Source organism: Coenobita brevimanus, chromosome 91 (genome assembly GCF_032717465.1).
Source record: "Coenobita brevimanus isolate Jiangsu-jjx chromosome 91, ASM3271746v2, whole genome shotgun sequence".
Taxonomy (NCBI): Eukaryota; Metazoa; Arthropoda; class Malacostraca; order Decapoda; family Coenobitidae; genus Coenobita; species Coenobita brevimanus.
Window position 1 is genome coordinate 40426097 of NC_137044.1, and position 25831 is coordinate 40451927.

Genomic DNA, 25831 nt, shown 5'->3' on the forward strand with positions numbered 1-25831 from the left:
AATGTGTGGTATTTGCATTGGTCATCAATGTATTGTGAAGAAATAATGATGAGACGATGTTGATGATGATGATGATGAAGTTGAAGATGACGACGATGATGATGATGATTTATTTTATTTTTGCCGCTCTCCAATTTTCTCTCTCTCCGGCCAGTGGTGTTGTGGTGGAGGCGTAGACACAAGAGCTGCTACAACTACCTTCTGTCAACAACTGGGTGTGGGAACAGCCGCAGATATTACTGATGCTGCAACACAGCTGAGAGAGAGAGAGAGAGAGAGAGAGAGAGAGAGAAGGGGATAGAAAGGGAAGGGAAGAGAGAAAATGAATTGGAAGGAGAGAGAGAGAGAGAGAGAGGAAGGGGATAGAAAGGGAAGGTAAGAGAAAATGAATTGGAAGGAACGAGAGAGAGAGAGAGAGAGAGAGAGAGAGAAAGAGGTAGGAAGGAGTGAGGAAGGAAGGGGATAGAAAGGAAAGGGAAGAGAGAAAATGAATTGGAAGGAATGAGAGAGAGAGAGAGAGAGAGAGGGGCAGGAAGGAGTGAGGAAGGAAGGGGATAGAAAGGAAAGGGAAGAGAGAAAATGAATTGGAAGGAATGAGAGAGAGAGAGGGGGGGGGGGAAAGAGTGAGGAAGAGGATGGGAAGGGAAGGGAAGGGAAGAGAGAAAATGAATTGGAAGGAATGAGAGAGAGAGAGTATACAAGAACTGTACTGTGTTTATATATTGCTGTTGATTCTGGTTGAACTAAACTTACTGAGTGAGAGACTAACTAGGAGAGTGTATGTGAATGAGGTGGAGGGGGGGAGAGAGGGAGAGGAAGACTGAGGATGAGATTGAGTGATGGAGTAGAGAGGTATATGAGAGAGGGGGAGGTGTAGGTTGGGGGGATGGAGAGTGAGAGACTAACTAGGAGATGTATGTCAGAGAGGTGGAGGGAGGGGAAGACTGAGGATGGGATGGAGTAGAGAGGTATATGAGAGGGGGGTGTAAGTTGGGGGGAGGGCTGGGAAATAGCAGGGGACAGGGTGACATGGAGGGGATTGGTTTGTGGCCACCCCTTGTGGAATTAAGACGTCTGGCTATAGATAGGTGATAGACAGACAGATAGATAGATAGGTAGATAGACATACATGGATAGATAGATAGATAGATAAATAATTACCAGTGTCTCCCCTCCACAGGTATACAGATCTAGGCCTGCCGTCCAAGTTGGTTATAGAGACACAAGTGCTGTGTAATTATCAGTGTCGCGTCACCACTGTTACAACCAGGTCCCTTTTCACAACTTCCAACATGCCTTCTGTGGTACTCACATGGTAAGTGGCTCCTAGCCTTGTCCTAGATTTTTATTGTTGTTAGTATTTATTATTATTATTATTATTATTATCACTCATCTTAAATGTCGGGACCAGCTGCCTAGCCCAGGGCTCCTACGCTCCTCATGGGGCAACGTAGGATTGGATGATGGATGGATGGATGGATTATTATTATAATTATTATTATAATTATTATTATAATTATTATTATTATTATATATTCTTCTTCTTCTTCTTCTTCTTCTTATTATTATTATTATTGGTGTCAGGTGGGGGTGCCCACCATCCACTCACTCAGTGTAGTGCTGCTCTTTGGTGTCTGCTCTTTCCTCTCCTCCATCCTTATTTCCTTCCATCCTCTTTTGTCTTTCCTTCATTCTTTCCTCATCCTTCTGCCTACAGGTGACTTTACACTCCCTCTTCTATCTTTCTTTCCTTCATTCTTTCCTCTACCATCTGCCTGTGGGTGACTCTACACTGAGTGACAAGCCAAATGGTTTCCTGTACACCAGGAAACCATTTACTACGCTGGGTGGTAACCATATAACCAAATTTTGGCACCTGGTGGTTTTGTGGGTAATTAAGGCGCTCCAATTGGATTGATCCGGTGCAGGTTTATATCCAAGGGATGGTTGGGGTTTATTGCTTACATAATGCCACTCAGGGATGAGTGAGGCTGGTCACTCATCTTAAATGTCAGGGCCACTTGCCTAGCCCCGGGCTCCTACGCTCCTCATGGGGGAATGTAGGATTGGATGATGGATGGATGAATGAATTATTATTGTTATGCTGTGTGTTTTAGGGTCGACTTCCTGTCCCTCTAACGCCTAGTGTGTAGCTGGGTTCCCTTTCTAGACCGGAGCTTAGACAAAGAAGAGAGAGGCAGGACACAAAAACTCATTGCAACAATCTTACACGTGTATTGACATTGTATATGTGGAACAGGTAGATGTCACGAGAACAGGAATCTGGGCAATTATAAGTTATATGTAGAGATTATGGGAAGTAGTATCGCGTGGGATACCACTGGGATAATATTGGGAATAAAGTGAACAGTGCACTAGTCAGCACTGGGGACAGTGGGCAGAGAAACCACTAGTCAGCACTGGGGGCAGACAAACCACTAGTCAGCACTGGGGGCAGAGAAACCACTAGTCAGCACTGGGGGCAGTGGGCAGAGAAACCACTAGTCAGCACTGGGGGCAGTGGGCAGAGAAACCACTGGTCAGCACTGGGGACAGTGGGCAGAGAAACCACTAGTCAGCACTGGGGGCAGTGGGCAGAGAAACCACTAGTCAGCACTGGGGGCAGTGGGCAGAGAAACCACTAGTCAGCACTGGGGGCAGTGGGCAGAGAAACCACTAGTCAGCACTGGGGGCAGACAAACCAATCACTGTTGCGTCGTGGGAAGACTATATCGTGCTTAGTGTGGGCAGCGCACTTTATTGGTCTTAGGTGGAAGCTGTGCCATTGGGGGCCGAGTCACACGTGTATAGGTGGGCACTGCCATCACTGTTTGGCCGCTTACTCTAATTCACTGTTTCACTGTTAATCCACACCTTGGTTCTGGCAGCACCGATTGATCGTAGAGCTAGGCTACGTTACTGAAATCCAGATATACTAGTGTAGGCAGACACTACATTCACTGCTCAGCCGGGTTCAGTGATTCACTGTTAATCCACACCTTGGTTCTGGTAGCACCGATTGATCTTAGAGCTAGGCTACTTTAATGAAATCCAGATATGCTTGTGTAGGCAGACACTACATTCACTGCTCGGCCGGGTTCAGTGTTTCACTGTTACACTACTATTCCACCTCTCGTTACGTTAACACTGACAGGTCTTACTCTAGGCTTCCCTTACACAGAGTAGCTCACTTCCCAGCCCTAGTGTCACTGTATCACTGTCACAGCACTTTCACTGTCACTCACTGTCAGGACTGGGTGTGGTGGCAGCGAGGGTAGAGGGGCAGCGGGGAACTCACAGCCCGGCTGCTGATGGGGGCTGAGTTCCGCCAGGGGCCTCAGCATCCAGGGGCCACAGAATCACTCATAGAGGTGTCCTCTCTCGTCCGGGGCTATGTGCAGCAAAGGGCCCACCACTGTTGGGGCTGGGAACTGGAGTACGGCCCTCAGGACTGGGGCCGAAGAGCTGCCTGAAGCGCTTACTCAAGCACCTGATGGAGGACGAGGGTCTCCGGTGTCAGGGTGAGGAAATGTCCCGTCCGGGGGTCCTAGGGGTGGTCTCGAGGTCCCGTTGGCTGTGGTCTCCAGCGGTCGGGGATGTCGACAGGAGCTGGCTGCGGCGTTGACCTCCATTGGGGTCCGTCAGGCTGGGCACCTTGGGGACCGGCTGCACAGAGATGAGCCTGGTGGGAGCCACAGGGCCTCTCCAGCAGTCCTCGGGGCTGGGACCTTCCTCCTGAAAGTTGTCTCGCTGTGGTGGTGTGGCAGCACCTGACGGAGGAGCGGCTACTGGCCATCTCCTGCCATAGGGCCTGGCTGCTGGCCGTGGCCTTTCAGGGGCGCGGCTGCAGGTCGTCACTGAAGCCCGGCTACTGGCTGTGATCCATGCTGGGGAGCGGCTACAGGCTGTCTCTTGAAGGAGGAGTGAGCAGCTACTGGCCGTCTCAAGGGCATCTTCCGAGCGGCTACAGGCTGTCTCCTGACGAAGGCGGGAGTGGCTACAGGCTGTCTCCTGATTGCCTCCCGAGCGGCTACAGGCCGTGTCCTGAAGGAGGTTTGAGCGGCTACAGGCTGTGTCCTGAAGGAGGTTTGAGCAGCTACAGGCCCTGTCCTGAAGGAAGTTTGAGCAGCTACAGGCCATGTCCTGAAGGAAGTTTGAGCAGCTGCAGGCTGTGTCCTGAAGGAGGTTGGAGCGGCTACGGGCCGTGTCCTGAAGGAGGTTCGAGCGGCTACAGGCCGTCTCACAAAGGGCGTGGCTACATGCCGTCACAGGGGTGCTGCCTTGGGTTATAGGAGTAGCTCCACCCTGATCCTGTTGGGGGTCAGCTCGCCTGAAAGATAGTCTCTCTTTCCTGCTGTGGTGGCGGTGGGTGAGTTCTGGGTCATAGGGGTGCTCGGCCCGGGCGGACTTATGTCCCTGTCGCCAGAGGTTGGGTCGCACTCTATTTGCCCCTCTGTAGGCTCCTCCTGGGGGTGTTGAGATGTCCTCAGCAACGATGTCCGGCATTTTAATTATTATTATTATTATTATTATAGTGGTAGGTGGTGGCGACCATCATCCACTCACTTGATGTAGTGCTGCCTACTTCTTCCTTAGCCTTTATCATTCTTTTTCTGTGCCTGTCCTCCTGTCTTCCTATTTCTCCCATCTTTCCTGTCACTTTTTATTGCATTTCTTTCCTTTACAGGTGGCTTTACATTGAGTGACAAGCCTAATGGTTTCCTGTAAGCCAAGAAACCATTTACAACACTGGGTGGTAACCATACAACCAAACCTTATGTGCTCCCTACGTGTCAACAAGTGGGTTGGTGGAGGGTTAGTGCCCCTCCCCGTAAAACAAATAAACTCAAAGTCAAATGGCCACCCCTTACGGGATTATGGCGTCTGGCAATAGATAGATAGTAGATAGATTATTGTTGTTTTTTTCTCTTTATCATACCTTACCCTGTCCTAAGGTGATGATGATGATGATGATGATGATAGTGATAATGATAATGACGATGATATAAATGATGACAGTGATGATGATAGTGATAATAGTGATGATGATAGTGATAATGATGGTGATAATAATGATAATTTCTTAACAGATGTACGTTATGGTGTGGTGCTGTGGATTGCAGGAAGGACTAGGCAATATAGATGTGTTAATTCTGCCTACATCCTGCCTATGCCACCATCCTGACCATCCTGGGTTTAATAACATGTACCAGGTAAGGGAAGCAGTGTATTGTTTATGTATATCTGGCCTGGGTTTTATATTACAGTATAGACAAAGCAGCCTAAGGGATATATAGAAAGAGCTGTTTAGTACATGAATTGATAGATAGATTGTAGGGTTAAAAATATAGATAGATATACTGTACTGTTAGAATAATAGATAGATAGATAGATAGACAAAGCAGCCTAAGGGATATATAGAAAGAGCTGTTTAGTACATGAATTGATAGATAGATTGTAGGGTTAAAAATATAGATAGATATACTGTACTGTTAGAATAATAGATAGATAGATAGATAGACAAAGCAGCCTAAGGGATATATAGAAAGAGCTGTTTAGTACATGAATTGATAGATAGATTGTAGGGTTAAAAATAGATAGATAGATATACTGTACTGTTAGAATAATAGATAGATAGATAGATAGACAATGCAGCCTAAGGGATATATAGAAAGAGCTGTTTAGTACATGAATTGATAGATAGATTGTAGGGTTAAAAATAGATAGATAGATATACTGTACTGTTAGAATAATAGATAGATAGATAGATAGACAAAGCAGCCTAAGGGATATATAGAAAGAGCTGTTTAGTACATGGATTGATAGATAGATTGTAGTGTTAAAAATATAGATAGATATACTGTACTGTTAGAATAATAGATAGATAGATAGATAGACAAAGCAGCCTAAGGGATATATAGAAAGAGCTGTTTAGTACATGGATTGATAGATAGATTGTAGGGTTAAAAATATAGATAGATATACTGTACTGTTAGAATAATAGATAGATAGATAGATAGACAAAGCAGCCTAAGGGATATATAGAAAGAGCTGTTTAGTACATGAATTGATAGATAGATTGTAGGGTTAAAAATAGATAGATAGATATACTGTACTGTTAGAATAATAGATAGATAGATAGATAGACAATGCAGCCTAAGGGATATATAGAAAGAGCTGTTTAGTACATGAATTGATAGATAGATTGTAGGGTTAAAAATAGATAGATAGATATACTGTACTGTTAGAATAATAGATAGATAGATAGATAGACAAAGCAGCCTAAGGGATATATAGAAAGAGCTGTTTAGTACATGGATTGATAGATAGATTGTAGTGTTAAAAATATAGATAGATATACTGTACTGTTAGAATAATAGATAGATAGACAAAGCAGCCTAAGGGATATATAGAAAGAGCTGTTTAGTACATGGATTGATAGATAGATTGTAGTGTTAAAAATATAGATAGATATACTGTACTGTTAGAATAATAGATAGATAGATAGATAGACAAAGCAGCCTAAGGGATATATAGAAAGAGCTGTTTAGTACATGGATTGATAGATTGATTGTAGGGTTAAAAATATAGATAGATAGATAGACTGTACTGTTAGAACAATAGACAGATAGATATATTGTAATGTTAGAAAAATAGATAGATAGATAGATATACTGTACTGTTAGAAAAATAGATAGATAGATTGATAGACAAAGCAGCCTAAGGGATATATAGAAAGAGCTGTTTAGTACATGGATTGATAGATAGATTGTAGGGTTAAAAATAGATAGATAGATATACTGTACTGTTAGAATAATAGATAGATAGATAGATAGACAAAGCAGCCTAAGGGATATATAGAAAGAGCTGTTTAGTACATGGATTGATAGATAGATTGTAGTGTTAAAAATATAGATAGATATACTGTACTGTTAGAATAATAGATAGATAGATAGATAGACAAAGCAGCCTAAGGGATATATAGAAAGAGCTGTTTAGTACATGGATTGATAGATTGATTGTAGTGTTAAAAATAGATAGATAGATAGATGTACTGTACTGTTAGAAAAAGATAGATAGATATACTGTACTGTTAGAGAAATAGATAGATAGATATACTGTACTGTTAGAAAAATAGATAGATAGATAGATATACTGTACTGTTAGAACAATAGATAGATAGATATACTGTACTGTTAGAAAAATAGATAGATAGATAGATATACTGTACTGTTAGAACAATAGATAGATAGATAGATAGATATACTGTACTGTTAGAAAAATAGATAGATAGATATACTGCACTGTTAGAAAAATAGATAGATAGATAGATAGATATACTGTACTGTTAGAACAATAGATAGATAGAAGATATACTGTACTGTTAGAACAATAGATAGATAGATATACTGTACTGTTAGAACAATAGATAGATAGATATACTGTACTGTTAGAACAATAGATAGATAGATATACTGTACTGTTAGAACAATAGATAGATAGATAGATATACTGTACTGTTAGAACAATAGATAGATAGATATACTGTACTGTTAGAACAATAGATAGATAGATAGATATACTGTACTGTTAGAACAATAGATAGATAGATATACTGTACTGTTAGAACGATAGATAGATAGATATACTGTACTGTTAGAAAAATAGATAGATAGATATACTGTACTGTTAGAAAAATAGATAGATAGATAGATATACTGTACTGTTAGACAGATAGATAGATAGATAGATATATTGTACTGTTAGAACAATAGATAGATAGATTGATAGATAGCAATACTTGATGCATTTATATTCACTCACTGATCAGAGCTATATAGTAGATAGATGTTAAAAAATAGATAGGTAGACATATTGTACTGTTAGAAAAATAGATTGATAGATTGTAGTGTTAAAAATAGGTAGATAGATAGATATACTGTACTGTTAGAAAAACAGATAGATAGATATACTGTACTGTTAGAAAAATAGATAGATAGATAGATATACTGTACTGTTAGAAAAACAGATAGATAGATATACTGTACTGTTAGAAAAATAGGTGGATAGATAGCAATATTTGATGCATTTATACCCACTCACTGATCAGTGTGAAAACAGAATTGGCCCTGAGTGTGCCTCACTGCTCAAGCAATAGATAGATAGATAGACAGATAGATACATAGACAGATAGATAGATAGCCAGATAGATACATAGACAGATAGATAGATAGCCAGATAGATAGATAGCCAGATAGATAGATAGCCAGATAGATACATAGCCAGATAGATAGATAGCCAGATAGATACATAGCCAGATAGATAGATAGCCAGATAGATAGATAGCCAGATAGATACATAGACAGATAGATACATAGATGCACAGATAGTTTAAAAGATTCATTTTGGCCACAGATCAGTGCAAAGACAGAGTTGGTAAATCATCATTGTTTTGTTGCATTCACCACTTTCAAGCAGTAGATAGATAGATAGAGACAGCGCCACATAATAGATTCATTTTGCCCACAGATCAACACAGTAGATAGACAGATAGATAAATAGATAGATTGATAGATACACAGCACCACCTAATAGACTCATATGGGGAGGGGTAGACCAAGGATGAGTGGAGCAACATGAATGTAACATATTCAGGTGGGTGTGAAGAGAGGATGGAGAATGAGAGACTGACTAGGAGAGTGAGTGTGAGTAAGGTGGAGAGGGGGGAGGGGGAGACCAAGGATGAAATGGAGAAATACTTTGAGTTGGTCTGGCCATGTAGAGAGGATGGAGAATGAGAGACTGACTAGGAGAGTGTATGTGAGTGAGGTGGATGGGGGGAGAGGGGGAGACCGAGAATGAGATGGAGAGTTGGTCTGGCTATGTGGAGAGGATGGAGAATGAGAGACTGACTAGGAGAGTGTATGTGAGTGAGGTGGATGGTGGGAGAGGGGGAGACCGAGGATGAGATGGAGAGTTGGTCTGGCTATGTGGAGAGGATGGAGAATGAGAGACTGACTAGGAGAGTGTATGTGAGTGAGGTGGAGGGGGGGGGGAGGGAGAGGGAGACCAAGGATGTGTATTCTATTACAGGTTTTTAGTAACCTGAGATTGCTATTTAACCCTCTCATGGTAAGGACAACTCCATTACCGCAGTCCAGCTCACATGAAACCATTTTAATCCACAGAAACGTATCGGCCGAGGACAACAAGAAAATTTGTGAAGGGATGATGCGCTGCGATGGACATGGCTTGGCTCAGTGAGTGTGTGTCAGGCGTTAAGGACATGATGCAGGCGTTGGATGTCAAGACCCAGCCCATGTCAACCTTGTGTGTATACAGCTGCATGCTGGCGATGGACATGACTTGGCTCAGTGAGACTGTCAGGCGTTAAGGACATGATGCAGGCGTTGGATGTCAAGACCCAGCCCATGTCAACATGTCAACCTTGTGTGTATACAGCTGCATGCTGGCGATGGACATGGTGCGGCTCAGTGAGAGTGTGTCAGGCGTTAAGGACATGATGCAGGCGTTGGATGTCAAGACCCAGCCCATGTCAACATGTCAACCTTGTGTGTATACAGCTGCATGCTGGCGATGGACATGGTGCGGCTCAGTAAGAGTGTGTCAGGCGTTAAGGACATGATGCAGGCGTTGGATGTCAAGACCCAGTCCATGTCAACCTTGTGTGTATACAGCGTGGATGAGTGTTTTTTTTTTTTATCCCTTCATGGCAGGTGTAACTTGTTGTGTTGTTTGTCACATCATTTATGTCCATCCATCCATCATCCAATCCTACGTTGCCCCATGAGGAGCATAGCAGCCCGGGGCTAGGCAGTTGGTCCTGACATTTAAGATGAGAGTGACCAGCCTCACTCATCCCTGAGTGGCATTACAGGAGCAATAAACCCCAACCATCCCTTGGATATAAACCTCCACCGGCTCAATCCGATTGGAGCGCCTTAATTACCCACTAAACCACCAGGCACCATAATTTGGTTATATGGTTACCACCCAGCGTAGTAATTGGTTTCCTGGTGTACAGGAAACCCTTTGACTTGTCACTCAGTGTAAAGTCACCCATAAAGCCTACAATGTACTTGCATGTGTTTGGCCCTTGGCCTTTGATTGATACTGCTACTGTGAGTGAGGCAATAGGCAGGATGAAGGTGGGAAGGCAGCAGGTGTGTCTGGGTTGACTGCTGGCATGCTGAAGGCCTCAGGAGGGTGAGGTTAGTCACTGACCTGATAAATAGGATTATTTATGAGTGTGTTATCCCAGACGATTGGCTGAAGAGTGTAATTGTAAATGTGTATAAAGGGAAGGGTGATGCCCTGGAAAGAGGAAATTACAGAGGTATAAAGCTTTTAGATCAGATAATGAAGGTAATGGAGAGAGTTTTAGAAGGTATGATTAGAGAAAGAGTGAATATTGATGAGATGCAGCTTGGGTTTATGCCAGGTAGGGGGACCACTGATGCCATATTCATTGTTCGACAGCTTCAGGAAAAATATATTGGTAGGAGAAGGGATCTTTATTTTGTTTTTGTTGATTTGGAAAAGGCCTTTGACAGAGTCCCTAGAGAGGTGGTGAAGTGGGCAATGAGAAAGCTTGGCTTGGAGGAGTGGCTGGTTAGGGTGGTTATGGCCATGTATGTGGGTGCTCACACCCAGGTGAGAGTGAATGGAGATTTGAGTGATGAGTTTTCCGTGAATGTTGGTGTGCATCAGGGGTCAGTTTTGAGTCCCATGCTGTTTATCATGGGACTTCAGAAACGGACTCCCGTGGGAGTTGTTGTATGCTGATGATTTGGTGTTGATTGCAGAAAACGAAAGGGAGGTGGAGGAAAGATTTAGGAAGTGAAGAGATGGTATGGGGCACAAGGGCTTAAGGGTAAATGCAGATAAAACAAAAGTGATGGTATCTAGGGCTGGTGGCGGTACTGTCAAAGACAAGGGAGAGTGGCCATGTGCAGTTTGCCACAAGGGCGTGGGAAGTAATTCCATCTTGTGCAGTGTTTGTGATAAGTGGGTGCATAAGAGATGTAGTGGTATTAGAGGTAGACTGCAAGATAATGCAGTGTTTGTGATAAGTGGGTGCATAAGAGATGTGGTGGTATTAGAGGTAGACTGCAAGATAATGCAGTGTTTGTGATAAGTGGGTGCATAAGAGATGTAGTGGTATTAGAGGTAGACTGCAAGATAATGCAGTGTTTGTGATAAGTGGGTGCATAAGAGATGTGGTGGTATTAGAGGTAGACTGCAAGATAATGCAGTGTTTGTGATAAGTGGGTGCATAAGAGATGTAGTGGTATTAGAGGTAACTGCAAGATAATGCAGTGTTTGTGATAAGTGGGTGCATAAGAGATGTAGTGGTATTAGAGGTAGACAGCAAGATAATGCTGATTTCATGTGTATGGTGTGTCAGGGTGAGCAGGTGGAAATTGTCAGACGTGAAAGGACTGAACATGCTAGTGAGTGTCTTGAATGTATGGAAGAGTTTTGTTATTTGGGAGACATGTTATGTGCTGGAGGTGGGGCTGAAGCAGCTCTGTGGCTAGAGTGAGGAATGGTTGGATGAAGTTCAGGGAGCCATAGCTTCTCCTGACATTGAGAGGACTCTCCCTCCATGCTAAGGGATCTTTGTATGTGGCATGTGTTAGGAGTGTAATGCTATATGGTACTGAGACTTGGACAGTAAAGGAAAAGGATATTCACAGGCTCAAAAGAACAGAAATGACAATGATTAGGTGGATGTGCAGTGAGTCCCTGAGTGTAAGTCCTGGGGGGGGGGGTAGGTTTATGAGTGAAGAGGTGAGAGGTAGGATGGGACTGGAGTGCTTAGGTGTTGTGATGAGGAGAGGTAGATTGAGATGATTTGGGCATGTGGAGAGGATGGGGGTTGATAATTGGGTACTGAAAGTGAGAGGTGTTAATGCTGGGGATAGGTTGCGAGAGGCAGACTGAAAAAGACCTGGGACAAGGTCATTGAGTGAAACCTCAGGGATAAGGGACTGAATAGGAAAGCTGCCAGAGATTGAACAGTGTGGAGAGCCGCCATGAGGTGACCAAGGCCGATGCATGCAAGCATGTCGGAGCCTTCAAAAATGAAAAGAAAAATGAAACAACCCTTGTCACCTAATGGCAGCAACTCTCCATGCTGCTTGATCTCTGGCAGCCTCTAGTGTCTTATTCCAGCTAGTGCAAAAGGGCCTGAGAGTTAGTCATAGGAATTGTGGTAGGTAGGGGCAACTACTATCCACTCATTCAGTGTAGTGCTGCCTAAAGATGACACAGCACTGAGTGACAAGAAAAATGCTTGACTGTAAAGGGGTGAGTATCATACTGTCAAATGGAGCCGTGGTGGTTTAGTGGATTATGGTGCCCCAACCAGATGTTATGCTGCCCCACCTATACTGTCAAATGGAGCCTGGTGGTTTAGTGGATTACGGTGCCCCAACCAGATGTGGCCCAATAGGGTTTACATGCAAGAGGTGAGTCTTAAGAGGCTAAGGAGGTGAATACTGGTACCACAAAGGAGGGGGGGAGGAGGCCAAGGATGAGATGGAGAGATGGAGTGGAGAGGTATATGAGAGAGGGGGGTGTGAGCTTGGAGCAGGGCAGTGAAATGGCGGGGGACAGGGCGACATGGAGGCAATTTGTTTGTGGCCACCCCTTACGGGATTAAGACATCTGGCAATAGATAGACAAAGGCTGTTATGGTAAGGTGGTAGATGGATGGCAATGAGAGAGGGGGGTGTAAGTTGGGGGGAGGACAGCAAAATGGCAGGGGACAGGATGACATGGAGGCGATTTATTTGTGGCCACTGCTTACTGGACTATGGCTTTAGGGTATAGATTGATAGATGGATTGATTATGTATGCTCAATACAACTCCAGCATTTTCTTTTAGCCAACACCAGATATCTTATTAATCAAAGAGGGGTTATAGAAGCTTGAGAGTGTTAATACTGCTTGTAACGTCCTGCCCAGCTGTCCAAGGTGCTGATCAAGGCAGCAGACGTCAGCAGTGAAGCACGGCCGCTGGACATTGCTGAATCCTGGCTGCAGTGTCTCATGCAGGTAACTTTTTTTTTAACTGTGATTGAGAAAACTGGGAGAAGTACACTGAGGTGGTTTGGACATATGGAGAGAATGGAGAATGAAAGACTGACTAAGAGGGTGTATGTAGGTGAAGTGGAGGGAGGGAGAGGGAGGGGGAGACCAAGGATGAGGTGGGGAGATGGAGTTGAGAGGTATGTGAGGGAGGGGGGAGGGCAGTCAAATTGTGGGTGACATAGTGACTTGGAGGTGTTTTGTCTACAGCCACCCTCTGCAGGGTTAGGGCATCGGGCTATAGATATGAGAGATGTCATTTTCTTCATAGGTGGTGGCTTATGCAGGTAGTGTTCTGTTTATTCCCTTTTGTCTTTCTTTCTTTCTTTTTTTTTTTTTTCAAGGTGGAAGTGCGAATATCTCAAATTTGTTGTATGCTGATGATGCAGTACTGCTTGCAAGTACCGGATGAAAACTTGGTAGACTAGTGCAGAGTTTTGCTGATGTCTGTGAGCGTCGTGCCTGGAGAGTAAATGTAGAAAAGAGTAAAGTGATGGTTATTGAGAGAGAAGGTGACTCCTAGTGTGATGTCACAATGAATGGAGAGAGACTGGAATTAGTAAGAGAGAGTTCAAATACCTGGGTACAGTGATAGAAAAGAGAGGAAAATGTGCAAAAGAAGTGGAAAGTAGAGTGACACAAGGAAGGAAAGTAGCTGGTGCTATGAAGGCCTTGATAAGAAACAGAGGCTTGAGTGTTGCAGCTGTACGAGTCTTACATGAGGGAGTGTCAGTGCCAACTTTAAAATATGGATGTTACTATGGTGTGGCATGAAAATGAAAAGTCAAGAGTAAGAGCATTGGAGATGGGACTGCTGAGGAATGTATATGGAGTACAGAGAGTGGATAGGATACGAAATAATGTGATTCGTGAAAGATGCGGAGTGAGGAAGTTGGTGGACACCAGAATCGAAGAGAGTGTACTGAGATGGTATGGTCATTTGGAGAGAATGGACAACAATAGAGTTGTGAAAAAGGTATATCTGAGCGAATTGGAAGGAGGGAGGAGGTGAGGTAGGCCAAGGAGAAGATGGAGAGATATGGTGGATGAGTGTGTGAGGAAGAGAGGTTTGGAAGTCGGTGAGGCTAAGGAACTGGCAAGAGATCGAGCTGGCTGGGTGAATGTTGTGAGGAGAAATGCGTGATCAGGGATTTTGGCACCCCTTTGTAGCATGGCAGCGTCCAGATTGACTCAATCCGATACGTTTATGTGAAGCTACAGAACGTGGTGAATGTTTTTGGCATGTCCGATGGAGCCAGGATTCTGGGGGCTTGAATGATGAGTGAATGGAAGCGTGGCCCATTAGATTGGTCAAATTTGGGCTGTCTGGACATTGCTGCTCCTCACCCTGGCCTTGGGTGAGAAAGGAGGTCCAGATGATGATGATGATTTTTTAATGCAAGGGAGAAGGAATCAAAGGCCAGGAGCCTGCAATCAAGGCTGACCAATGCAAGAATGGAATATGTTTTGAAAAAATAAGTATGATTTGTATACATGGTTGGCATCACCAGTGGGTTGAGCCAGTGAAGGTTTATATCCAAGGGGTGGTTGGGGTTTATTGTTCACATAATGCCACTCAGGGATGAGTGAGGCTGGTCACTCAACAAATGTCAGGACCAACTGCCTAGCCCCTGGCTGCTATGCTTCTCATGGGGCAACACAGGTTTTAGTTGTTGATGATGATGATGATGATTATGATTATTATTATTTGTTTATTTATTTACTTATGCCTTCCAAGAGTGGGCAAGAGGTATAAATGATGACGATGATGGTGGTTCTTTGTGGTGTAATATTTGTGTAATGTGTGATGTACTAACAGGTGCTGCATCATCTGTATGTGCTGGCCACTGAGCCATAACCGGTCATGCCAGTAGACATTGACACCGGTCGCCTCTGTCAGGTCAAGGTGATGGTTGGGTAAGTCATGTGTATGTGCTGGCCGCTGAGCCTTAACCGGTCATGCCAGTAGACGTTGACACCGGTCGCCTCTGTCAGGTCAAGGTGATGGTTGGGTAAGTCATGTGTATGTGCTGGCCGCTGAGCCTTAACCGGTCTTGCCAGTAGACGTTGACACCGGTCGCCTCTGTCAGGTCAAGGTGATGGTTGGGTAAGTCACACCATCATGCCACTTACATATTCCCTCTTTCCATGTTTCTGAATCCAGCATAACCTGTTGTACTTTTCTTTTTTCATATTTCCGGACCCTGCCTTACCCCCATTTGCTAAACAGGACTGTCTGTATTGTCCTCTTGGCCAAAGTGCCTGGAACTGACAACATTGGCAGAGAATGTTAGTGCTGGTGGTGTTTTGGTGATGAAGTGGTGGTCTGGACAGGTTTACATTCTAGAGGTAAAAGAAAAAATTGGAGAGGAAACTGTGCAATTTATTTTTATGCCAAACCTTTTTCTCCTCCCAGTTTACCTCAGAGTCTGAAGATTTTCATTGTAACAGTTGGGTTTTTAAGCAGTCATGTATGATTTTTTTGAGAAACACACACTAGCAGTGACCTTTGATGTTGTGCTGTTAGGAAAGTTGACATACAAACAGCCTACTGTATATAACATTCACGCCTCATTACTATTCCATCCAGATTTTTGGGAATGTATGAGAATCCTGGTGTGAAGTATGAGGTGGTGGTGCCAACGCTGCTTCCTGAATTGGGTAAACCAGCCACTGACCCTGGCAGCAGACACCCCTGACCACCACTACTGGCCTGTCACCTTGATCCGAGGCCACACCAGCTGGGACGTCCTGGCATGGCTGCTGAGCTCTGGGGCAGGTGTAGTGGTTAAACGCTGAGATGGCCGCCACCCAGAACCACCACCCCTCACACAGCTGCTGCTGCTGGTAACCTACCAGCACCTTTATTTACAACTGATCCAGCTGCTCATTGGACCATTAAGGTATGTTAGTTGGTAAACTGTGGCAGACACATTTGAGGTTGTCCCTTGTATATTCAGTCTGTACAGTTTGTCATCCATTTCCTATCCTTATGTGAAAATCCCTAATGTACTTGTATGCAAACTTTATTAGTAATCCTGGTGGTCATTCATGTTAATAATTTTGTGTTCATTCATTTTAATAATCTTGGTGTTCATTCATTATATCTTAGTGATCATTTCTTTTTCTTTTTTTTTCCTAACGTGAAAATCCTTTATGTACTGTACTTGTATGCATCACAGCAGAATATGGTGAAAGTTTTTGGCGTATCAGATCGAGCCAGGATTCCAGGGGCTTGAATGATGAGTGAATGGAAGTGTGGTCATTGGAGTGGCCAGACTTGGGCTGTCAGGACACTGCTACTCCTCACTCTCCCCAAGGTTGGAAAAGGAGGTCTGGATGATGATGATGATGATGATGGTGATGATGATGATGCATCACTTGACCTTTTCTTTAACACTTCAGTTTACTTATTTAACTTGATGGTTGAATAAGAGTTGGGATGAATTGATGTAGTTATTTATTTCTTTGTCATACACTATATCTTTGCCAACACTTCCAGAGCTGTGTACTTAGTGAGGTCAGTGGCTGCTCTGCTCAGCTGGTGCATGTTGGTGGAACATCACCCTCATCGTCGGCAGCATCAACCAATACGTCATCCTGGTCATCAACCAAACCATCTTCAGCATCATCCAGGTCACTGGGGTCATCTGAAGGCTGCAGCAATGAGAGGAGAGAAGAGGACAATGAAAATGGGTTCACTGCAGCACTTATGACAATTGTATACAAGTACCTGTCTGTTGGAATACCCCAGGCCATACCCAACCCCCTGGCAGCACTACAGGTGATATTATATTTTGTCAGTGTAATTATTATGTATAAGTACCTGTCTGTTGGAATGCCCCAGGCCGTACCCAACCCCCTGGCAGCACTACAGGTGATATTTGTTATATTTTGTCAGTGTAATTATTATATTTTGTCAGTGTAATTATTATGTACAAGTACCTGTCTGTTGGAATACCCCAGGCGGTACCCAACCCCCTGGCAGCACCACAGGTGATATTATATTTTGTCAGTGTAATTATTATATTTTGTCAGTGTAATTATTATGTACAAGTACCTGTCTGTTGGAATACCCCAGGCCGTACCCAACCCCCTGGCAGCACCACAGGTGATATTATATTTTGTCAGTGTAATTATTATATTTTGTCAGTGTAATTATTATGTACAAGTACCTGTCTGTTGGAATGCCCCAGGCCGTACCCAACCCCCTGGCAGCACTACAGGTGATATTTGTTATATTTTGTTAGTGTAATTATTATATTTTATCAGTGTAATTATTATGTACAAGTACCTGTCTGTTGGAATGCCCCAGGCCGTACCCAACCCCCTGGCAGCACTACAGGTGATGTTTATTATATTTTGTCAGTGTAATGCACAAATTCTGCACCAGCACCACACAACACATGTAGTAGTGTACTAAAGCACATGTGAAATGTGAACCCAGTGAACTGTGGGCTGAAGCTGCCCTCCTCCCACAGCACACCATCCACTTTTCTGGGGATAGGGAGGGAGCTGAGGAATGTTTGTAAAGCCTGGCAGTGGAACTGACCAGTACACCACATGAAGGCATCCCCCTTTACATACTTAACTAAGCTTACATTGTTTGTAAAATGGCTTGTGAACTATGTCTGTTTTCACTCAGTGTTAACAAACACTTCATAAGAAGTCATTTAGACTGAATATCAAAGTAACAAAAACTAAACCACTTTTGTTGATGTTAAACTTACAGAGGCTTGTTGATGCTGTTATATAGGTAGGCACCATTATAAATACTTGCCAGTGTATCACCTCAGACATTACAACAATTGCGACAAGGTTAAGGTATCAAGCATCCTGGAAGTTTGTAACATGTTAGGAATAACTTTGTGTGACCTGGTGGGTTAATCAAAGACACAAATTACTAACCATGTGGGGAGGATGAAGAACAAGAGACTGTGCATGTGGTGGATGGAGAGGCCGGGGATAAGATGGGAGGATGAACTGTAAAGATAAATGAGACAGGAGGATATGAGTTGGAGGGAGGGCAGCCAAAGGACAGGGCAGTGTGGAAGCAGTTTGTTTCTGGTCACCCATACAGGATTAAGGCTTGTGGCAGTTGTAAGTTATATTATTCCTATGTATTGCCTGCAGCCTAAAACCATAAAGGTGACGTGTTTATAGTTGATCAGTAGCCAGAGTCAGGAGTTGGAGGATGTGGTTTCACTGCCAATAGCTTATCTTGGGATCTTTATGCACCCATTACAATACATAATATGCATTATTATAGATCATCAGAATCAAAGAGAGTGTACTGAGATGGTATGGTCATGTGGAGAGAATGGATAACAACAGAGTGGTGAAAAAGGTATATCTCAGCAATTTTGAAGGAGGGAGGAGGTGAGGTAGGCCAAGGAGAAGGTGGAGAGATATGGTGGATGAGTGTGTGATGAAGAGAGGTTTGGAAGTCGGTGAGGCTAGGGGACTGACAACAGATCGAGCTGGCTGGATGAATGTTGTGAGAAGTGCATGATCAGGGATTTGGCACCCCTTTTTAACATGAAGTGTCTCTATCGGATCCGTTTTTGTGAAGCTACAGAACGTGGTGAATGTTTTTGGCGTATCAGATACAGCCAGGATTCCGGGGGCTTGGACGGTGATTGAATGGAAGCGTGGCCTATTGGACTTTGCAAATTTGGGCTGTCTGGACGTTACTTCTCCTCACCCTGCCCTAGGGTGGGAAAGGAGGTCCAGATGATGATGATGATGATGATGATAGGTCATATGTTAATTTTGTTTGTGGTTTAGACATAACTTTTATTTTTGTTTAAAACTGCTTTATATATATGGCATTGTAGGTGGATGGTAACCATATAACCAAATTATGGTGCCTGGTGATTTAGTGGGTAATTAAGGCGCTCCAGTTGGATTGAGCCTGTGCAGGTTTATATCCAAGGGGTGATTGGGGTTTACTGTTCACATAGTGCCACTCAGGGATGAGTGAGGCTGGTCACTCGCATCTTGAATGTCAGGACCAGCTTCCCTAGCCCCGGGATCCTACGCTCATGGGGCAGCACTGGATTAGTTAAATGTGGCTTTCAGACACTTCATCACTGGAGGTTCCTCTAATGCTGAAGTAAATAATCTGACAATAGTGAGTGTATATTTAAAGAAACTACTGAAATTTAACCTTTTGTGCTTTGGACCCATTAAACCTTTCTGTATGATAATGTACAGTATTGTACATTTTTAAAATTCATTCTTCTAACAATTTTATTGAACTGTGATGAACCACCTACAGCCAAGATGCTGGTATACTCTCTTAAAAAATACAGTAAATTTAAATTGTCTGGATAATGTTTTGTGGTTTGAACCTAAACCTTTCAGTATGGTAATGGTGTATTTTTTATATAAATATTTCTTCCAACAGTTTTATTGAACTGAGACAACTTCTTTTAGCCAAGATGCTGCCAGTACAGTACTCTCTTCAAAGTAAATTACTGTTAATGTAAATTGTCTGTGGATAAAGAAAATTGATATTTTAAAGACATCATATTGAAAGGGTCAGGAATAATATTTTATTTGTACCCACATAATGAACAATTTGTATCAACTGACTTAGGATTGACACTTCTTTACTGGTAACTTAGCAGTAACAGTTGTCAGTACTCTTCCTCTCTGTGCCAGCCTCTACCTCTTCCTCCTCCTCTCTCTTCCCTCAGTGTTAGTAATTGCCTTCTCCTTTCTTTCTCTTTCAGTGCCAGTCCCTTTCTCCCCCCCCCCAACCCTCTATCTGTCAGAGACTTATTCTCCCCCCCCCCTCTCTCTCTCATTTGCAGCCTTCTCCTCCTCCCCTTCTTTTCCCAGTGCACTTTTCTTACTCTTCACTCCGTCCTTTCTCAGTGCCCTTCCCTTACACCTCCTGCTCCCTCCCCCCCTCTCACTTGTAGCCTCCTACTCCTCCTCCCCCTTATTTCATAGTGCCCATATCTCTCTCTCTCTCTGCCAGCTCCTTATTCCTCCTCCTCCTCTCCATCTCTGTACCAGCCTCTTCCTCCTCAGTTCTGTGTGTGTGCCAGTTTAGTATTCCTCCTTCTTTCTTTGTATCACATTGCCATCACTTTCTTCCTCAAGTATTCTCCTTTCTCAATGCCAGCCCCCCTCCCCCCTCCTTTTCTCATGGTGCCAGCCTCTTCCTCTTCATTCTCGTCGTCTTCTATCTCAGTTCCAGCCTCCTCCTCCTCCCTCACTGCCAACACTTTCCTTATTCATGAAGGAGCAGTTGGTCACTTGCCTCATAATCCAGCCTGGACTAAGCTGTGTAGACCCAGGCACCTGTGCTGCTGATGGGGCACTGAAGGGTTGTGTAATGGTTGGAGGAGTGGGTTTTAACAATATTATTTTTAACCAGTTTTGTTCTGATCCCATTCACAACAGAGGTGCGAGGACAAGTAATCAGCCACGTTAAGGGTGAGACGGACTGCCAGTTGACACCCAAGTGTGCCTTCAGACTCACCCTTCTTGATGCCCAGGGTAATTAATGTATTGAAGGTTACAGTTGTTTTTATTTTAAGTAAAATACATTTTATGCCCACTTGATTAAAAATTATCTTATGCCTTCTTTATCATTTGTCTGGTTTGTGAAAGTTGTAACATTGGTGGTAATGGTGGTTGTATTTATCATTAAAATAATTGCAATATAATAGTGGAAGGTGGGGGTGCAGTCATCCTCTCTCCCTTCCCCCCTTTTCTCTGTCCCCACCCCTTCCCTCTCCTCCCACTTGATAGTGACCCCCTCTCTTCCCCCACACAGTGTAGTGCCTCCCCCCTCCTCTCTGTTCTGCTTGATGTAGTCCCCCCTCCTCTCTGTTCTGCTTGATGTAGTCCCCCCTCCCACTGCTCTGCTTGATGTAGAACCCCCTCCCTGCCTTTGATGTTGTCCCCATCCTCACCACCCCCCCCTCTCTGCTTGTAGTCCCCATGCCCCCTCTCTATAATTGATGTTGTCCCCATGCCCCCTTTCTATAATTGATGTTGTCCCCATGCCCCCTCTCTCTAATTGATGTTGTCCCCATCCCCCCTCTCTCTAATTAATGTTGTCCCCATGCCCCTCTGTCTCCTTGATGTAGTCTCTTTCTGTACCTCAGGTAGTGCTCCTGAGTGACAAGTGAAATGGTTTATTACATGCCATGTCATTTGCTATGGTGGCTGGTGGTTCAGTGGGTTAAGGTGCTCCAGCTGGATGGACACTGTAAGGGTTACATCTGAGGGGTGGGCAAGTGAGGCTGGTAACCGTTGCCTCGTTGGCACTGAGTACCTCCAGCTGCCTGTGTAATAGGGTGCAAAATAGCATGAGTTGTTGTAGCAGCATAACTCGTAGTTCTGTATTCTTATCAGTTTAAGGAGCTGCCTAGCATCTTTTCCTTAGCTAATTATTTTTGGATAGGGCTGGCAATTATCAATTTGTCTGCCATTTATGTTGAGTATGGAGGTATTGTAATGATTTAAATGACACAAGAGGATAGTAAGGACCAACAAGCAGAATAATCACGTGGGAGAGATACTAGGGAGGTTCTTTAAATGAGGAGAATGTGGGCCTTAGGCACCCCCCCTCCTCCCTCAATCCTACCGCTAACCCAAAGTCTTTCTTTCCTTCATTCTTTCCCCTTCCTTCTGCCTATGGGTGACTGTACACTGAGTGACAAGCCAAATGGTTTCCTGTACACCAGGAAACCATTCACTATGTTGGGTGGTAACCTATCTGTCTATCTATCTATTACCAGACGCCAGAATCACATACGGGGTGGCCACAAACAAATCGCCTCCATGTTTCACTGCCTCTCTCCCAACTCATTACCCCTTCCTTCATATACCTCTCCACTCTTTCCCTCCATCTCATCCTTGGCCTCCCCCTCCACGTCACTCACTCTCCTCATCAGTCTCTCACTCTCCACATATTACCAAATTATGGCGCCTTGTGGTTTAGTGGGTAATTAAGGCGCTGCAGTCGGATTGAGTCGGTGCAGGTTTATATCCAAGGGTTGGTTGGGGTTTATTGCTCACATAATGCTACTCAGGGATGAGTGAGGCTGGTCACTCATCTTTAATGTCAGGACCAACTTGCCTAGCCCCGGGCTGCTATGCTTCTCATGGGGCAACATAGGATTGGATGATGGATGGATGATTATTTCTTTAAATAATCAACCTTACTACCCTAACTCCACTAAAAGATTGGGTTAGGTAGGATCCAGAAACAGAAGGAGCATGTTTGTAGGGTTGTGTTATTTTGTTGTATGCAGATGTTATAGAGGGATGCCTTCATGCAGTGGCACTGATATACCCATGTACCCAGTCTTGTTATTCCCTGAAAGGAGGAGGATTGACTGCAAGATAAGAGCCTGTAGTTCACTGGTTCACCATCAGAGAAGCCTGGGACTACAACAGCAGGAAAAACATAATGCTGATAAAAGATAATAAATACCATGGTCATCATCATCTAACCCAGTGTTGCCCGATGAGGAAAGTAGGAGCTCAGGGCTAGGCAAGTTGGTCCTGACATTTAAGACGAGTGACCAGCCTCACTCATCCCTGAGTGGCATTACATGAGCAGTAAACCCCAACCATCCCTTGCATATAAACCTGTAGCCTACAAGCTCAATCCGACTAGAGCGCCTTAATTACCCACTAAACCATCAGGTGCCATAATTTGGTTATATGGTTACCACCCAGCATAGTAAATGGTTTCCTGGTGTACAGGAAGCCATTTGGCTTGTCACTCAGTGTAAAGTCACCCATAGACAGAAGGAAGAGGAAAGAATGAAGGAAAGAAAGAAGAGGAAGGAAGGAGGGAAGAGAGGAATGGGCAATCACCCTAGAGCAGCACTACATTGATTGAGTGGATGGCGAGGGCCGCCACCTACTGTGATAATATTTCTTATTGTGCTGATGATGATTTTTAAAGAAATAAAAAATAAAAATGGGTGTGGTGTAGGATTGGGTGGGGCAAAAAAAACTATGGCCCACATTGTCATCAGTTATGGAGCCTTCCTAATACTGTATCTCTTCCTAAGCAGTTATTTTGCTTATTACTTTAGTAACACAGTTTGTCTTTCCCTACCAGGCTGCAGCAATCCACTGTTCCTGTTGTCCAAGCTCCGCAACTCACAGCTAACATCAACTGTCATATCATCACCTGCTGAAGTTTTATTTGTTGACCATAGGTAGACAGTGGTCATGCATCTACTGTACTGTAGGTGTGTTGTGTACATATAAATGGTTGTATATTAACTGAAGTGGCCTATAATAATTATGTACAGGACATTTTTACACTGAAGGTTTTGTGTGTGGGCAGGACCATCAATGCTGTTTTTTTTATTTTTATTTTTTTATAAATCCCAGGTTAGAGCTGTAATACATACGTAGGGAACACACTTGTGCTTAAAGTTCAGCATGTTTCTTAGACACAGACATGAGTAGAGCTGGATCAGTGGATCTTTTTCTGAATGCTCCATTATGTCAATTTTTATTAATCTTTGCATTAGGAAGAGAATTTTCTAAAGCTATTACTAGTAGTTAATTCATACTACTGTAAGTCACCGATGTGTGCAGGCAAAAAATTGAAGTTCACATTGAATTTTTGCAGAGGCCTTTCAGTATGGGGCATAAATTGTTTGCTTTCAGAGACAACACTGCAAAAGCCAGTCAGTTTGCCTTTAGTGTCCTGTGACGGCCTGAATGAGTTAATGTATAATAGATCCACAAAAGCTTCAAAGAAAGTCAGAATAATAGTTTGTTGGAATGCACAACTATTACTATACCACTTTAACTTGGCCTAAAATTCATTATACAGTAGTTGTAAGGAGATTACCTAGAATATTGTGCTAGTCATGACAAAGTTCTGTGAAAATGATGTTTCTGGCATTGAATTACAAGAAATTAAGCTACAAAATTATGAAAATTGGGCCAACTTCAGGTGAAGAGTATTGCCATGTACCATATATGTATAGTAAATGAATGTTATTTCGTAAAAATAAACTCTTATATGTACATTTTTAAAATCTTGTTTCAGTTGCCTGTCAATACCCTTTTTACCTTAACTTGGCCTAAAGTTCTTTCAGTCTTCTGTTCTTGTGCTAAGTACTGTTTGGAGTACAGCCCTTAACACTGTGTCACTGTACAATGTACTAGTGTATAACGTAACACTAAAGTTGCCACTACTCAAACTGGCGGCAAAATAATAGTAACAACAGCATATGGAAAGATGTCAAAACTTATAGATTTTATAATATCTAACTATCTATCTATCAATCTGTCTGTCTGTCTATCTATCTATCTATATTGAGGCCAAATAATTACCGGTATATTGCAGTGGCATCTTTAGTATTACAAACTGTAAACACCGTACACAGCCACCCCACACTAGTTAGACCTTTACCGTATGTTAAAAGTTTACCCCCTACACCTTATGAGGAGAGGCAGGGTAAACATAACGGGAGATAGCATGGGATTGTGTGTGTATGTGTGTGAGGAAAGATGGGTACAAATAACAAGGGGACATGGGATGTGTGTGTGTGTGTTCTTACGTAATTGTTCTTACCTAACTGTATCTTTACAGGAATGAGTCAAGCTCGTACTGTCCCGTGTCTTAAACCATATTTATCGTACATATCCTTAAATTTGTGTGTGTGTGTGAGAGAGAGAGAGATGGGTACAAATAACAAGGGGAAATGGGATGTGTGTGTGTGTGTGTGTGTGTGAATGAGAGGAGAGAGAGAGAAGGGTACAAATAACAAGAGGAAATTGGATGTGCATGTGTGTGTTTGTTAAGGGGGAGATGTATGATAAAGGAATACATGAGAGAGAGAGAGAGAGAGAGAGAGAGAGAGAGAGAGAGAGAGAGAGAGAGAGAGAGAGAGTACATATAAGGGGAGATGGGATGTGAAAGAGAGAGAGGGGAGGGTACATACAAGGGGAGATGGGGTGAGAGATAGAGAGTACATATGAGAGAGAGAGAGAGAGAGAGAGAGAGAGAGATTTAAGGGGGTCAGGTATGATAAGAGGAGATGGAGTGTCGGAGAGAGAGAGGGGTGTGATAATGGGAAATGGGATGTCAGAGACAGTGTTACAGGAGGGGGAGGGGAGGGATTCTCTCCTCAATTTATGGCCCAGAAAAAAAATACAAAATGCTTTCCGTGCTGACCCAGGCCATATATAGATATAATACTGGATGGTTTAGCAGTAGTAGTTGTAGTGGTGGTGGTGGTAGTAGTAGTAGTAGTAGTAGTAGTGGTGTTGGTGGTGGTAGCAGTAGTAGTAGTGGTGTTGGTGGTGGTAGCAGTAGTAGTTGTAATAGTTCATGTGAAATGTGAACCCAGTGGACTGCAGGTTGGAATTATTGTGTACTGCTGATTACTATTTTCCCATCAATCACCAGTAATTTATCACTAAACTGCCTCAGATGTCCTGCCCATATCCCATACCCCCGTCATGCTGCCCATATCCCATACCCCCGTCATGCTGCCCATATCCCATACCCCCGTCATCCTGCTCATTATCCTGCCCCCTCCCCCCCTCCTAGCCATTTCGTCTTCCCTTTATCATTATCGAGATTGGCTAGAGAAGTAAGTTACACAATATCAGCCTGCAGTCCACTGGGTTCACATTTCAGATGAACTTATGACCTACTACTACTACCACCACTACAACCATCCAGTCTGACATACTGATATGGCGTGGC

The 25831-nt window shown here is 43.5% G+C and overlaps 1 long non-coding RNA gene across 1 annotated transcript in view; it reads left to right on the forward strand.

Moving 5' to 3' along the window:
* LOC145411836 (uncharacterized) overlaps positions 1-23385 on the forward strand; it is a 597106-nt gene extending 573721 nt beyond the window's left edge. The window contains exon 3 of the long non-coding RNA XR_013899494.1: positions 23216-23385. This is a non-coding gene — a long non-coding RNA (uncharacterized LOC145411836). The remainder of the gene's footprint in view (positions 1-23215) is intronic.
* Positions 23386-25831: the final 2446 nt, after the last annotated feature.